At 40.5% G+C, this 17,147-nt stretch overlaps 1 protein-coding gene across 3 annotated transcripts in view; it reads left to right on the top strand.

The window, feature by feature from the left end:
- Nucleotides 1-570: 570 nt before the first annotated feature.
- The window catches only part of SIPA1L2 (signal induced proliferation associated 1 like 2), a 145,219-nt gene continuing 128,642 nt past the window's right edge, over nt 571-17,147 (top strand). For all 3 annotated transcript variants that reach the window (XM_061990991.1, XM_061990992.1, XM_061990990.1), the window contains exon 1: nt 571-904. The gene's annotated coding sequence lies outside the window, so the exon portion shown is untranslated. The remainder of the gene's footprint in view (nt 905-17,147) is intronic.

Genomic DNA, 17,147 nt, shown 5'->3' with positions numbered 1-17,147 from the left:
CGTTGTCCAAGGTCTTGAAAGAGAAGACGAGGGCCCGTGCGGGGCCGAGCCCGTGACCCCGCGCTGCACCCGCACCGCCCCGCCACGGCGCACGCCGGGGGTCGGCTGGGCACGGGGTCGGCTGGGCACGGCAGCGGCTGCGGGCCCGATGCAGCTGAAGGACCGGGCCGGCAGTCCGCGCTCACCGGCACGTTGCCGGGGAGGGCCCTTGCTTGCCTGCCTTCCCCCCTCCCTTCCTCCCTCCCTCCCTCCCTCCCTCCTTCCTTCCTTCCCTCCGTCTCTCCGTCCCTCCACCCCACCTGTTGCTCGCTTTCGTTCCCCGCCTGGCCCCGGGGCTCCCCTCCCGCGACCCCGCCGGGGAGGGCGAAGGAGGGGGACGCGGTGAAGGAGGCAGTGGGCACGCCGCGGGGCGGGGCCTGGCGTTTCGGTTGCGCGACAGCGCGAATGACCAATGGGGAGTTGGCATTCCCCCGGGGCCGGGCCGGCGAAGCCAGTGTGAGGCGGGGCCGGGCGAAGGGGAGGGGCCTGCGGGTGTGCGAGGGCGGGCGGGAGCGCGTGTGTGTTGGTGCTGCCGCCGCTCCCGCCCCTGCCGCCGCCTCTCCTGCCCGTCCGGCGGCTGAGGCGCACTCGGGACCCGGCGGCGGGCAGAGCGCGAGGCAGCGGGCGAGCCCGCGGGACCCCAGCGGACGACGCTCCTTCCTCCTCCTACCCCCCCTCCGCCCCGGCTCCATTAGTGGCTCCAGCGCCCCGCAGGCGGCGCGTCCCGCCGGAGGGGGGAGGAGCGCGCGCCGCTGGCGGGGAGCGGAGCGGAGCCCGTGTGCACGGCGGAAAGGCAGCGGCGGGGGGCATGGGGCACCCACGGCGCCAGCAGCCGGAGCGCGGCCAGCAGCAGTCGTAGCATCAGGTAAGGAGCGGCGGCTGCCACCGCGTCTGTGCCCCGCTGCGGTGGGAGGACGGGGAGCGGTGCCCGGGGGAACGCGGGCATATGAGTCCTTTACCTCCCGGGAAGGTGTCTGAAACAGTTTGGAGAGGGAGGAGGGTCCCATCTCCTCTCCCCTCAGGTGTCATTGGGAGGCAGATTCGGCTTCTCCGGGTTCAGCAGGAAGACAGAGGGCTGTGGGAGGCGAGGAGCGGCGATAAACCTCGGGGCCCCCTTCCCGACCAGCAGCCCATCCTCGCCCCAGCCGCGATACCGTCCCCGATGCGGCGGCCGCTCGCTCCCGCACGTCGCCTGTATAAACAACGTTGTGATCTGCCCCATAACTAACACGCTCTGTGGCCGTGGGGACGGCAGGGCTGCCTGTCGGGTCGCCAGGCACCTGCGGGACCGGGCTGCCCCCAGCTCTAACAGCCCGGCGCCCGCTCACGTCGCTTCCGTCTCTGAAGCACACTTCAAGAATAATGGCCATTAGGGAGTGAGTTTGCCTGCATGGGACGTCTCTGGGGTATAGCTGTTTCTCAGAGCAGACGGAGAGCAATGGAGACTGCCACTTTGGGGTTTGCAAAGGGAAAGATGTTCTAGCCCCCAAGGTTTCCTGAAGTGATTTTAATGCTGTTTACTTACTTATTGTATACCCGGCGCAACCCGTATCATTTTCCACTCTTTGTTACCTTGTAATACTCTGAATACGTGTTCAGCGGTCCCTTCTCCAAACTTGGTCTTCAATTCTTTACGTGATAGTCCGTTGAGATCAACTTAGCTCTAGGTTTTGTTTTCCTGGCTGCGTAGCTGTTCTGCGGTGCTCCGCAGCGTTTTGCCGAGGCGGTGTATGTACGTGCGGTGTGCGTATGGCCGTGTGAATGGGGAAGTAGCATTACGCAGTCTTGACAAAGACAACTCTGAAGTTGATGAATTTCAGATATGGCTGTTAGCGTCCGCGAAGTAAGTCAGTAAACTTGCTTAGTACTTGATGATGGATTGTTTTAACACATTAGGAGTTTCAATATTTGCTTTCAGCCTGGCTTTACCAGAGGAAACGAGTTTTATTTTTTGTGATGCAAAAGACATGCAAAGTTAAGGAGGATTGCCTATCTAAATTCTCCGGAGCTCTTTTGTGCGCAATTTTCACTTCTAAAAGTTAACACTAGATGGCTTTCTTATATCAGATATCCCCAACAGAGAAGGAAAGCGTGTAATGTGTCTCTGCAGCCTACTATTTCTGTATTTATCTACTTTTTTTTTCTCCTCTGCATGAATGGTAAACTACCGTCTTGATCAGTTCTGCACTGACCAGACCAGAGCAGAATTGGAAATTTGCTTACTAGCTGACATAAGTCATTGTTTTGGTCAGCTCATCTTGCTGCTTGTAGACATTATTTGATATATGTACTACCAATATTTAAAGGAAGTTTGTCTAGTTGGAAGGTAGCTCTGCAAAATATTTAGGTTGCTTTAAAGTAAAGCAGCAGGATAAAGGGGGATGTTTGAGAATGTTTAAAAAGAGGAAGCTCATCAAAGTAACGGAGACCGAATGGATTTTCCACTGAAGGACCATAGTGCATTAATACTATTTGTTCAGCTATTTTTACCCAGATTCCGTACATTGCTCTCTTAGATGGAAGCATTTTGAGTTGAATTCAGAAACATAGTGCATCACAGCCTGCTGGATCCAGGAGTGCCTAGGCCTGATGCCTTATTAATCTATTTCTTTTGGTGTTTTTTCCAAAACTGTGCCTGTTGTCAATGGAATGTATTATTTGCTCTCTGCTTCTTTTGTAGTAGCTCTGAAATGCTTCAATCTTAAATTTGATCTTTGAAATATCTTTTATTATGGATGCAAACATGTTTAAATCATCAAGAGCTCTAATGCATTATGGATACTTAAAACATCACTTAGGCTGCACAACAGTTGATTTATGGTTTATGTAGCATTCATGTAAAGCTAGATTTCAGAGAGACCTCTGAATGCATTGTCTTGGTTTTGCATACCCTGTGGGTATGGCCAGCAGCATTCGGACGTAACAAGGAGGAATAGTTGTTTGTAAGGGTGCCACACTGTTTCAGTAATTGTATTAGATCAATTAAAGATTGTGTCATTCATATATACTAGGAGTATAATGTGAAACCTAAAAATAAACAAAACCTCAATTCTTTGTAGCTCATATTTGCTTACTGTGCAAATCTGATTATTTTTAAATGTTTCTGTTCTATTTTTCCTTAAAGATAATATGGGTTTTTTTACTATAGACATTTACTGACATACCATTAGTGAAGTGCATTGTGAAATAGTCATGCACATGAAGAGTCAAATGAGGAACTAAGCTAAGCAGTGGTCAAACAGGCAAAACCATCTCTTTCTTTGCTATTTGACCTTTACAAGTGAACTGAGGCCATTAATTTTTTTTTTTCACTTTCATCTTCATATTGGACATAGTGATTAGGAGTTGCACCTGAGCTTTTTATGTGTATATCAGCAGCTCAAACTGCAGGAGAAAGTAAATATTTTTTTCTCCTTGCCTTGTTTGGAATTAAGATTATATTTAGATGGATAGATGTTAAAATATTTTCAGTAGGCTCATACCTTTTGCTGATGAGTGATCTGGTTTGGTAATATTGAGTGAGAAATGCTATGTTATTATGAAAATGTAAGTTAGAGATTGTGGAAAGAGGGTGGGGCGCTGGGTTATCTAGTTTCTCACGTTAGTCATCCAACTGCCAACAGTAGCTGTATTGACAGAATGAAACAAAATCGTGGTTTGACAAATGCTCTTCTCCTTCCATGCAATTTTGGCTTTGCAATTGAAAAAGCTTTAAAATGTTTGGACTGTGAATTAGTGGAGATGGCTGTTTATGTATTGCCATATTGTACAAATATTAGATTTTTTTTCCATGTTAGGCAGCGTAATTTATATTTCATTTTTTAAAAATATTACCTCTTGCAAAGTTAAGGTACACTTCAGTTTATCTCTTCATTTTTTAAAGGAACTTTTATCCTCTTATAAATCTGAATAGTTCAGGAAGTTTAGGGTAAGGGTGCACCTCTCAAGTCTTTTTCTACCTTGTTTTTTCTACCTGGATTATTTTGAGGAAATACCATGACGACTGGCTACCAAATCCAGGAATCCAATAAAAATTCATGAGGATTATTGTGCTGTGTAGCTCTGACGATAGAATTTGTGTTTATTATATTGAAAACTATGCTTCACATTTTTCTTTTAATTGTAAAAATACTACTTCGTCACATGGATTGCATTAAAAATAATATGAATTTCTCATGACATTCAGTGATGATGCCATATGACTGGGTTTTTAAGAATTGTTAGGACTTCTCATGAATAGCTGTCTTTTTGTTTGTTTGTTGTGAAAGAGCAAACTTAATGTTAAACATCTGATTTATCCTGACAGAAGTAAATGAGAGAGACCCTGCCTTCCTTTGTAGTAAGGCACTGAACCCAGACTGAAAGCTATTTTCAGGCATAATTGAATGAACTAAGGATTGAGAAGGATTATTATAACTGGTGACACTCTTCTAGTTTTTAGCTAAAGACAGGACAGCAGTAGGCAGAACTGTCATTATGATTATTTTGCACTATAGTTTGTACTAGAAGATACGTAGACTCATGTTTGGATCATGAAAGTGTAATTACATCAGCAGTTATCTACTCATGATTTATAAGTGGATGCTTCTGATTTTCTGGAGTTTCTTAAATAGTGATCAGTTCTCACATAATTAAAGGTTTTGTTTGAAAAATGTCTTGAATCCTTATGGAGATAATCTTTTGAACACATAATAAATGTAAGCAGCTGCCGTCCCATCCTTTTTGGATCTACAAGCAAACAGCTGTATTGGATCTGATGCTTTAAGAATAGTAAATGTTTGAAATGAGGTAGACATTTGTTTTAGTTACGGTTAACTGAGGTTTCTGTGTTCCATAGGAAAACAACCTGTACTCACTTTTTTTTTAAAAAAAAAAAAGCTAAGACATGTAGTGTGGAAAGATACCAGAGCTATTTTAGAAGCAAGGGAATCTCAAAAGAGGCAGAAGGAAAGGTAGTAAATAGTCCTGTGGTAGCTAGGAGGCTGGAAGATGGCAGTAGCTGAAGTTGTCATGACATCCCCTCCCCCTCAGCAGCTCAAATGAAAATCTGAGCACAAAACTTGGAGTTTTGCCATTGGCTTTGAATCTTTTCTTATATAATGTCTTCATTTGTTGTCCCGGATCCTGCAAACTGACATATCCAACTCGACAGACATTTGTATAATACTGCTATGTTATTTGCTATTCCTTCCTGGAGATACTGACACAGTGGCAGTACATTGTGATAATGTCTGCCTGCTACCTCAGCTTTTAGGTAGGCTTTTGAACTGCAGGTATTTCACAATATGACTTTTCAGACTTAAGTGATATTAAAATTATTTTGTGATCTATGTTCAAGGACACATAAGGGAGATACAAAGCCCTCATACAACTCAACAATTTGCCCTTCCATTTCCCTTCTGGGTCACCAAACTTAATTTTAAACTTCATACAATCTGTGATGAAATTATAGAACTTTTACAAATTACATAAAAAAATAGATTACAGTAATTAATAAAATGCATTTATAACAAAAGATACTCTGAGGAAAACAGGGGTTCTGTGGCAGGTTAATTCAAATGGAATAACGTGTGAGGTTTTTTAAAAAACAAATATATATTCTTAGACACCTTCATGCTGCTTTTTTTCTGTGGTTTTTTTTTGGGGGGGGGAGGAATCTCTTGGGACACATTTGCTCCATGTATGTGAGAGGGAAAGGAGATTGTAGACCACCTTGGATTTCATGTTGGATTTTTCACATTCAATTCCGTGAAATTGGAGAAATTGTGAAAAGCTGTGAGAACGAAATGGCAATCATGGTGAGTAAGGACAGAGTAAAGCTTTCTATAGGTGTTGTAAGTGCACATACCATTAAAACACTTTTGCAGTTACTTTCTCTTTTCACATGGGGGAGTAAAAAGGAATCCTGCAATTAATGCACAGTTAGCAAAACTGTCTCAGTTATGTCTCCTATATTTTATGGAGAAGGCATTTCTGAAGGATCTGAAATTTCAGTCCATGTTTAGTTGTCTTTTGGTGTGGGTTTGGATTTTCTGTTTGTTTTTTTTTTCCCATTTACTTAGGGAAATTTGTATTTGTGTTTTTTCTCTTTCACCTGAGAGTTCCAAGTTATTTAATCACACTCTCCTTCTCTGGTTGTTTTCATTTTTCTTTTTCTGTTAAAAAAAGTAATTATTTCCTACTTTTAGATACCTAAAGTATATTCAAGGAGAAGCGTGTTTTTTCTAGCCTTTCAGCACTGGAAAATTAATATCTCACATGTTTTAGTGTGAAATCTCATTGCAAAAAAAAGAATGGGGGAGGGGAATATGTCTGTGTATATGCATACATTTTGATGCAGGATATATGTATCATCTATAGTGTGTAAGCAAGCATATGTATTTTGCTATGTTGGTCTTGTTTATTGCAGTGGCCAGCTGCTATTGAAGATTTTGGAGCAGTTTATGGTGATCAGGTTATCCTTACTGTTCTGCTGTAGTAAAGTAAGGTTGTCAGGACAACAGCTTATTATTATTGCTTCTGGTGATTTTTTTCTATAACAATGGAGGGAGCCGTTTCAGAGAGTGGCTGCCCTGCCACATTGGGCTGCAGGATTGCCAGCTGTGATTTGAGTCCAGCAGGATGCTCCAGATTTGTCATGTAAAAATTGTAATTGATGATGAATGCAAACCCAGTGTGAGAATAATTTTGTTCATTGGACTGATGCAAAACAACACATTGTATTTACAAACCCATGGCTTATTTTCTCGGCAGTGTTGCCATTACTTTTCTGTTCTCTTCCATCTGAGACTCAGAGAAAAATGTTTTGTATTCGACAGTATAGAACCTTTGATACGAGTTGAGACAAGGTAGGAATTAGTTTAAGTTTCTTACGCAAATGTGCAGCAGTCTGGCACTGGAGCTAAGAGGTGAAATTGGTTTGTCATGTCTTCAGCAAAACCATCATGTGAAGTTAGTGTTCAACAATAAGCTGTACAATACCTGTTTTAGTCTTGTCATATTGAAGAACTGCTGTTCTTGTTACATGGTAAATGAGAAAAAAAAGCGCCTTTTATTACATATAGCAAGCCAAATTACTACAAAGTTGCTTCTCTGTGTTCAGTCACAGAATCGCAGAATCTTAAGGGTTGGAAGGGACCTCAAAAGATAATCTAATCCAACTTCCCTGCCAGAGCAGGACGACCTAGAGTAGGTCTCACAGGAACTCGTCCAGACAGGTTTTCCATGTCCCCAGAGAAGGAGACTCGACAACCCACCTGGGCAGCCTGTTCCAGTACTATATATCACAGTGGTCATATATCCAAGAGATACAATAATTTCAACTGAAATAGCTCTTAGATTGCTGACATGTTCAGGCATGGGAACTTGTTGGGATGTTCATCACAGAGAATTATATGAAGAAAGCTTTGAGATTTCTTTGATTTCATAACATGTGCTAAGACATGGGACTTATTTTGGCATTTCCATAGCTTCCTTTCTATTGCTGAGATAAAGATATCACTTAGTTTGATCTTCAAATTCTTTGATCTGTCTTGAGCTGTAGGAGTCAATTAAGTGATGTATAGGTAGTTAAAATCCTTTACCAAGACAGTAACTTTCTATTTCAAATTCCCTTTTCAGATAACTGAAACAACAGTCCATTCACAGAGTAGTTTGGCAGAGGTACACAGGCATGTGCATTCCAATTAAAAGCTATTGGGATAAACCTGTCAATGCTCAAAATATATCTTCCTTTATCTGTCTGCTGTTTTTTTTTAGATCAGGCATGTATTCCAGAGGTGGGAGTCTTCTCCCTCTCAGTTTTCTCTGCAACTTGCTGTCCCCTCCACCAACAGCTTTATATTTGTACATCTGGTTGAATCACAGAGCCTTGTTTGCATTTCAAATGAGCCTTTTTAAAGGTGATGAGACAAGGTAGGGTAAATATACTGATCAGTGTAATCTATAACAATGTGAGAACAGATTTGCTCATTTTCAATTGTCTTCAAGTGTAGAAATTGATTAGTTCATTACCTGAAGGAATCAGGATAGATATGATAACCTGAATTGGTCAAGAGCCGGACAAATGGTTGCTCAAAGCACTACACTGAAGAACCCCAGGCTATGAAATATAAGTTGAGACCCAACCATGTTTGCTATGCAAGATGAAACTTGAAGTGTTACAGCAGAGGAGTTTTCTCAGATTCTGAGCTTTTACTGGCCTCTTACACTGAACCACAGGGAATCATTATTTTTGGTGGATATTTTTGAGTCAGATGCAAGCACTACTTAGTTAACAGTCCATGAGATTCTCAGATTTGATAATTTTGCTAATATCAGTGTTTCTTTCACACTGGGATACCGTGTGTTTTTTCTCTGCAGTTGTGCAACTTTTAGGATAAAGTTTCTATGAGCATAATTACCCTTGAAACTTTTTTTCTATCACATTTAGTCAAACAAAAGACTTAAAAAGTCTTGAGGCAGAAGGAGGTGTTACACTGTGTGATTGCGTAAGTCTTGTTTCCTTAAAAAAATAACTCTCAAAAATAGTTTACCATTCTTTCCATCGTAGAATCACAGAATGGTAGGGGTTGGAAGGGACCTTTAGAGATCATCTAGTCCAACCCCCCTGAAGAAGTAGATCCACCGAGATCAGGTTGCATAGGAACGTGTCCAGGTGGGTCTTGAAGACCTCCAAGGAAGGAGACTCCACAACCCCTCTGGGCAGCCTGTGCCAGGGCTCCATCACCCTCACAGTGAAATAGTTTTTTCTTATATTTAAGTGGAATTTTTTGTGTTTCAGCTTCATCTCATTACCCCTTGTCCTGTTGCTAGCTACTATAGAAAAAAGGGATGTCCCAACCCCTGACACCCACTATTTAGGTATTTGTAAATGTTAATAAGATTTCCCCTCAGTCTCCTCCAGACTAAACAGCCCAAGTTCCCGCAGCCTTTCCTTGTATGAAAGATGTTCCATACCCCTGATCATCTTGGTGGCCCTGCGCTGGACTCTCTCCAGCACTTTCCTGTCCCTCCTGAGCTGAGGAGCCCAGAACTGGACACAAGACTCCAGATGAGGCCTCACCTGGGCAGAGTAGAGGGGGAGAAGAACCTCCCTTGACCTACTGGTCACACTCTTCTTGATGCATCCCAGGATGCCATTGGCCTTCTTGGCCACGAGGGCACATTGCTGGCTCATGTTTAGCTTATTATCAACTGGGACTCCCAGGTCTCTCTGCAGAGCTGCTCTTCAGCAGTCCAACCCCCAGCCTGTACTGGTGCATGGGGCTGTTCCTCCCCAGGTGCAGGACTCTGCACTTGTCCTTGTTGAACCTCAAGAGATTCCTCTCTGCCCAACTCTCAAGCTGATACAGATCCTGCTGAATGGCAGCACAGCCTTCTGGGGAATCAGCCAGTCCTCCCAGTTTGGTGTCATAGTGGTCTACAGCAAGTGGGTACAACATTTTGTGAAGTATTTTGTTTCAACTTTGAATTTCACTGATGCATTTTTAAAAAGTATTGTTAAATATCTGATTATATCACTACAGTGAATGCAGAGAGTGTATCTTTATGTCGGGTAATGGGCATACAAACTGTGTTTTTGTATTCACAGATAGTTAATTAAATAAATGCCTTGAAATATCTTGAAAATACTGTAGCTGAGTGTTAAAATAGAAATTAGATATAAACCAGAACATTTATCCTGGGAAAACAGACGCTTAATGGTAATGGTTTTCCTCTTTCTTATGTGCATTGTACCCAACAGTTCACTCATTTTACAACATTCAATATACCTATAGATGAGAGATGTTTAAAGTTGCAAGTTAGAAATTCTCACGAGCCACTTTTCTTCTGTACTAGCTATCTCAACCGCATCTCTCAGTACAATTGTATGAATTCTTTGTAGCAGCTACAGGAATCACTGTGGGGAAAAGTATTAACAAGAGATGTCTAAAGTGTTCCCTCTGTGACTTAATAACAGGTCATAAGGTTGAAAAAAAACCTCCACCAGACAAACCGTTCTTCATGGACTCTCAGCAAATGCTATCCAGACTCTTAGGTGTACCTATGGGTCACTGTGTGAAAATTTGCTCAACTAGAAATCCCCCTAGTAAAGGTCAACAGATCTGTTACAGCTGTATATGAATTACAGATCAATAATAATGATAAATAAGTTTAGCTTTCATTTAAATAATTCTTTGTATTACTTTTTTTACAGTGTGATGTCTTTCCCATTTCATCAAGCACATATAAAGAGAATAATGATATTGTTTCCTCAGTTGGGTGGTGAAGTTAGTTTTTATTTTCATGGACTGTATTTATGGATTCTGAAACTTAAAACTTTTGTTTTATGCATGAACATAGTTTTCTTCAGTCCTATGTTTTCTACCATAATAGCATAAAATCTGGTGCAACTCTTTTGCTTTGGATTTCTTTTTCCCTAAGCAGTAATCAAAATGACTTTGTGGGAAGTACCTGAGTACCTTTTATATGCTTATCAATAGTCCTGGGACTTCTCTGTATACTGCTGAAACTCAAAATGCCATCAGATTAAATATAATATTGTCTATGGCAGCTTGCCCATCATCTATATTGAGTTTATCCAGACTTTTAGCATGGCTTTCACAGCATCTATATAACCAGGTTGCAATATTGATGTTTAGATGGGAAGACCGGCTGGATTGTCAGGCTTAAAACATACTATTTCATATTCCATCTGGAGACTGGTTAAAAGAGGAGTACTATACTGGGCCTTACCTTGTTTAGTACTGTGATCAGTAACCTGGAAGAGGAGACAAGTTGTATCCTCATCAGTTTTTTGTATGACATCACATTGTGGGACTAGTTGACATTTTTGAAGACAGTACTCTGCAGTTGACAGAGGCTGGTGGAATGGACCGTAGAGAACCTTATGACATTCAACAAGGATAAATGCACCTTCTTATGCTTTGCAACAGTACAGCGTGGGGACTAGCTGCCTGGGAAGCAACTGTGCTGAAAGTGACCTGCACATTCTGACGGAGATGACTCAGCATGTCAACGTTCACTCTGACAGTGAAAAGTGCTAGCAGCATACTAGGCTTTATGAACAGGAGCATAGCCAGTGGATTGCTAGTATTCAACATTCCTTAGGTCACTATGTTGGACATACTCCCATCTGATCTTGGTTCCTTAAATACATGAGAAACACTGAGTGAACTGAATCTAGTCCAGAAAAATAAGGGGTCTGGAGAACATAAGGAAAGGGAGAACTGACTTGCATAGCCTGGACAACATAAAGCTCAAGGGATACTAAATAAATGCTTCATAAGGTGACACATAAGAGATTATTAAGAAGGCAGAGCCAGGCCCCTTACAGAGATACACGACAGGAGTGACAGTGGTTGTAATATAAAATAGATGAAGTTCTGATTTGACGCTAGGAAGCAAAAATCATGCTGAGGAATTGGAGCAAGTAGTGCAAGCAGGTTGTGAAATCTACATCCTTTCTACTTAAGATCAGACTGGCCAAAGCCCTAAGAAGCTTGGTCTCAATTCAGTGCTTTTAGCAGGAGACTGGGTTAGACCATATTCTGTGGTGCCTTCCAGTGTGAATTATGGTATGAAATATCTTAACTTTTTGTGATAGTTGGTCTGATAATTGAGAATTTTATTTGTTATTCCAATGTACTTTGTTTTCCCTTCCTTATAGCACAGAATGCTTGTACAGATTATTACTCTAATATGGTATTGGGAAGATTTTTTTTTTTACAAGACTAAAATAGAGTATTATGTACTCATTCTTAGTTTAAACCATTTGACTAGAATTCCCAAATAAATTATTGGCAGTTCCATATTTTATAAGTGTTGTATTTAACAAAAGAATAAGCACTTAAAGAAAACAGCATCCTTTCAGGTTTGCCTTCAGCTACATTTGCTCACCGTGCCACTGAATTCTAAAACGTGATTAGCAATACCAGAATTTGAATGTGTGAACTTCTATTGAACGGTGCCTTTGGATCTCTTCCAAAAGATCGTTTTACTGTTAAAGAGCAGGACATGTGAGTTTGAAGTTGGCTTTCAGCCAGCAGAGCCTAATTTTAGTACTGTGAAAGTTTTGATAATCTACGCTAGTTATACACATGACTGGGAAAAAAAAGTTGTGATTTGTCAAATGATTTTAGAAATCCAAATTAAAGTGCTTCAGTTTTGAAAAGAGCTGCTATTTGTACCTTTTGTGTTCAGTCTTAACCTTTTAGCTTCATTAACTATAAACAAGAGCCAGAAAAACCTCAGAAGATTTAGATTATTTCCGTTCTTGCTCTTCCAACTTCACAGTAATTATACTTTTAAGTATTTCTGTGTTTATGAAAGCATGAACCAGACCTTCACAGCTCTGTTTAGATTTCTATAATCCATTTCATTAAGTGTTTAAAAATTCAGGCGTTTGTATATCATTCAGCATCAGTATGAAAGACCATTGTAAATGCATGCTGACTTAAGCATAGCAAACAGGAAAGGGAATGGAAAGAATTTCCTTTAGGGTAAAATGGCTTAAAGTTGAAATATCCCTGATAGATAGCGCTTGTGTTTTGGTGGAGAAGGTTACAACTTGCCTTCTGAAGGCTTTTTCTAAAAGTGAGAAGACATGAAGAAGCTTAGTCTGATGCCTTTTTGAGTCATATTTCCACAAAAAGGAGTTAAAACGTGAATTTTATAAAACTGGTGGATCTCCAGAATTGTTGTATTAAGACTGATGATAGGTACAGATCAGCAACCCCAGTCTGAAACCTCCTTTGTCCTCAACTGAACTATTTGTTTATTTTCTAATCTAGTTGCCACAGAAAACAAGCACATCTTTGATCTCTTTCATGATTCAGTCACACTCTATTTTGATTTACTGATGGGTTGGTGTTGTTTTGGTTTGGTTTTGTTTTGTTTTCTCTCATCTCATATTTGCAGTGGAAGTCTGTTTGGAGACTGCAAAAGACTAGGATTTTCTGCTAACCATGTGGAGCACATGGTGAGATTGCAGACCATTTATTTGATTTTACCAATATCCTTGTTTAACCTAAATATTTTTTTCTTTCTTCCTGATGCTTGTAGACAATTTACTCTGCCAGACCTCGTTTTTCTTAGATTAGTCTAGCAAAACTTTTAGCTAGTCTTTAAACAAGACAAATGCTTAGTTTCCTCTTGTACAGTACAGTGTCTGGGGATCAGAAGTTGTTTCTCTACACTTGTTCTGTTTGGATGGTATTGTTATAGCTAGTAAGAATTCAAGCAGTGTTCTAGACAATCTTTCCAGTGGCAAATAAATTGGCATTAAAGCTGATCAAAATTTTATCCTGTAGTTTTTGAGGGAGTGGCTCCAAAGAAAAAAAAAAAAAGCAGAATGAAATTGTTACACAAAGCTTACTTTGTGCTTTCTTGGTTATATTTTTTTCCTTCCTTTGCACTGTCAATGCTTCTCAACCTTGTGTTTTATTCAGTTTACATTAGTAGCTTCCACATTGTGTTGAAGTCATTATTGAAAATATGAGGTGACACTGATTCCAATCTTGGGTTTCATGTAATGAACTACTTTAGATTGTTTGGGTTTTGGTGTTTTATAGTTTTGGATTTGTTTTGTTTTGTTTTTTCAGAGGAGTCTGTTGTTTCTTCACTTGTTCTGTTTTCAATATGGTACAGTGCTAGATACCTTCTTTATTCCAGTTTTGGTTTTTTTATACCATTGATGATCTTATCTAGGGACTCTTTCTAATATATAGAGCTGCAGCTCCCTAGTCAGCCTCTCCTTGATGCTTGTGGGAACCCAGCTGAAGCAGATGCTCTTGCTAAGTTTCTATATATTTATGTATCAAGCAGTGAAAGTAATTTAAAATACAGTGGTAGCAGTATGTAAGGCTTTCTCATCTCAGCAATAGTTGTAGAAAGTTGTAGAAATACATGAAAAATAGGCTTCCAGAATTGCTGTGGAATTGTTTTGTCTTTGAAAATACTCAGTTTGTCCAGTTATTTATTTAAAACATTCCTTCAGATTTCAACTGGACATAGATCTGTTCCAAATGAATGCCCCACTCCTATGATTTTTATGTGGAATTGTACCTTAAATGCAAAATGGTGTCCTAACATGTAGCTTTGATTAGTGCAAGAGCAAGGTTTTCACATGCAGAACAGCTTCCAAAATTGTATACATCTCAGTAAATTTACATCATCTGACACTGAACCTTCAGCAAATGACTGTACTGGACCTTGATTTCTTATGATGTAACTAGTAATTTTGTTTCACCTTTGCTGAATCTAATTCTAGGTGCTGATACCAGAATCAGTAACTGTCTGTCTCCAGCTGGTATGTCCTCTCAAATTTTTGAAGATCTGCTTTCCCAGGGTGAATATACATTGCAATATGGAACACAGTAATTGGTACTGGAAAAGTATATAAAGTGATATTGTCAAACTGGAACACCAGGAGGTAAACTGTGGGTTTCCACTTAGTTTGCCCTATTCTTGCAGGGTACTAGATTCAGTCCCAAAGTGTGTTTTACCTAAAATTTTGAACAGCCTGCCTAGAATTTTCATAGCTGTGAAATATGAGCTTCTTTCCTGTAAATTGTGTTCTTCTGTGCAGTCAAACTATTTTTTTTAATTTTTATCGAGGCTGGCACAAGTGCAAAGGGAATACACAAGACAAAGCAGACCTTCTTGGAACCTATATGTCAAACCAAGTTCTGCAGCTGGCCAGCTCACAAATGAGACAGAGTTGCTGCTTTTTTAGGTAAATGTGCTGTATAAAACCCTCAGAACTATATAATTCCAAATAAGTCAATAAAACTCTATAGACATTTGTAATTATGCTGAAAATTGTATTACAGGGAGCAAGGATTTTATTTTTCTTAAGTCTTTTGCCTCTAATTCCTGAGCCACTTACTCATGATTTCCATTCATTAGTGGGTTTAAAAAGTCTGTTCCTTGGCATTTTTATTTTCATAGCAGGACTAAGCTTTTTAAATTAATCTCCTGATCATCCTAGTTACCAAACTACATGATGGGGTAGTTTTAGAGAATGTCAATTATATTCCTTTGTAATGAAACTAACCCAAATGAAATGTTGACCTTAGCATAAACTACTTTTTTAATTTGGAATACTATACAGTGTGACTGAGTAATTAAGAAGTGGCAGTTAAAACCAACATGACTGCAAAGCATCACACGCTTTACAAAAATTTAAGGTTACTTGCTTTCTTTTCACAAATTAATGTAAAGGAACAAAGTTTATGGATTAAACACATTTCCGAGCATTCAGGAGGTCATTTTTTTCTCTAAATAATTCCATTCAAGTCATATCACACCTGTTGGAGTGAGTCCAGGGAATCACAGAATCTTAAGGATTGGATGGGACCTTGAAAGATCATCTAGTCCAACCCCCCTGCCACAGCAGGGCTCCCTAGAGTAGGTCACACAGGAAGGTGATCAGAGAGCTGGAGCAGTTCTGCTATGAAGATAGAGTGAGAGAGTTGGGGTTGTTCAGCTTGGAGAAGAGAAGGCTATGGGGAGACCTTACAGGAACCTTAAAAGGGGGGCTAATACAAAGCCAGAGGGACTTTTTACATGGGCATATGTAAAGGACAGGAAAAGGGTTAATGGCTTCAAGCTGAAAAAAGTGATTTCAGTTTCAAACTGAAAGATTTAGATTAGATGTTAGGAAGAAATTCTTCCCTGGGAGGGTGGTGAGGCACTGGCACAGGTTGTCCAGAGGGGCTGACTGCCACATCCCTGGAAGTGTTCAAGGGCAGGTTTGATGGTGCCTTGAGCAACCTGGTCTAGTGGAAGATGAACTTGTAGTGGAAGTGAACTTGATTTGTGGGGTTTGGAACTTGGTGAAGGTCCCTTCCAGCCCAAAACAATCTATGTTTCAAAAGTATTGTGTCTTCATTTTGGCCAGCTCACTAAAATTTAGTTGAATCATCTTGAGACATGGTTACTCAATGGGAAGGGCAATTAAACAAAACAAGTAAAACTCACAAAAAACCTCCACACTACCAAACAAGTGTGATTGAGAACTGTTATACTGGAGTATCAGCAGTACCTACTTTGCTCATTAAGTTGGGAATTTTTGGTTTAGTTTTTTGATGTTCAACTTGAGGTGGAAAAAAAAAAAAAGAATCCCTTGGACTGGGCCCCAATCTATCCTCCCCTTTCTTCTCAAGAAGGCAGTATGTCTTTTAAATTCTTAATAGCAAGATCACAGATTAGCATCTTGTAATGGTTACTTTTTTCACTGTTTCATTTTTAGAGCTTTTGCTGTAGTAGTTTGACTCTCAGATTGGATTACACAGCAGTGTTTTGGTTTACATACACCAAAATAAACAGTTTCCTACTTTTGCTTTGTATTTTTCTGTCTCTGTACTATTTTTTTTTTGTTTTTTTTCAATTTAAACTAGAATTCAACAGAATTGCAACTAATTGCCAGTAGCTCAGTTGATTTATAGCAGTAATAAAAAAATTCTCATAGTTGAGCTGACCACAGTAAAACTTTGCATTTATGAGATGTTATGAAACCTAAAACCTGAGCTCCTAATAAAACGTTTATGGCCTTCAACCTTTTTGGCAATAAATTTTTTAAAAATCTATTTAGAACACATTTTTTCTTAAACTTGAATACTTTCCTCCTCCCACATACTGTCTTTCATTCTACAGTAAGACTTCTCATGCCCTTCACTCGTGCTTTGCCATTACTCAGTTGTGGAGCAAAAAAATCACTTATCTTTGCTTAAAAAGAGTAGGCCTGTGGTACAACAGCATAACTCACTTAAGCCCGGGATATTTTACTAGGCCCTGAGAGGCATAGTGTGTTATTTGCCTCTCCAGAGACAGTGCACACCTCCTAGTGAAAGACCACTGACTGTCAGCTCATGTGTACCTTGTAGCTGGGAAATGTGCTCAGTTTTGCCTCCTGCCTGTCAAATTTCTTACTTAGTACTGCAAAGAGGATACATTCTCAGCCAGAGTAGACCAACAGCACAGGTTGCCCCTTGACCACTGGCAAATTTGTGAAGTGTCTTTTCCAGCTCTGTTTTCTATGGGACTTCTATAGTATGGGACTATGGGACTGAGTGGTGGGGGTTTTTGTTGTTGTTAAAACTCTT

Source organism: Colius striatus, chromosome 2, assembly GCF_028858725.1.
Source record: "Colius striatus isolate bColStr4 chromosome 2, bColStr4.1.hap1, whole genome shotgun sequence".
Lineage (NCBI taxonomy): Eukaryota > Metazoa > Chordata > Aves > Coliiformes > Coliidae > Colius > Colius striatus.
The sequence above is the reverse complement of the archived record's forward strand: the minus strand, read 5'-3'. Positions and strand labels throughout refer to the sequence as shown.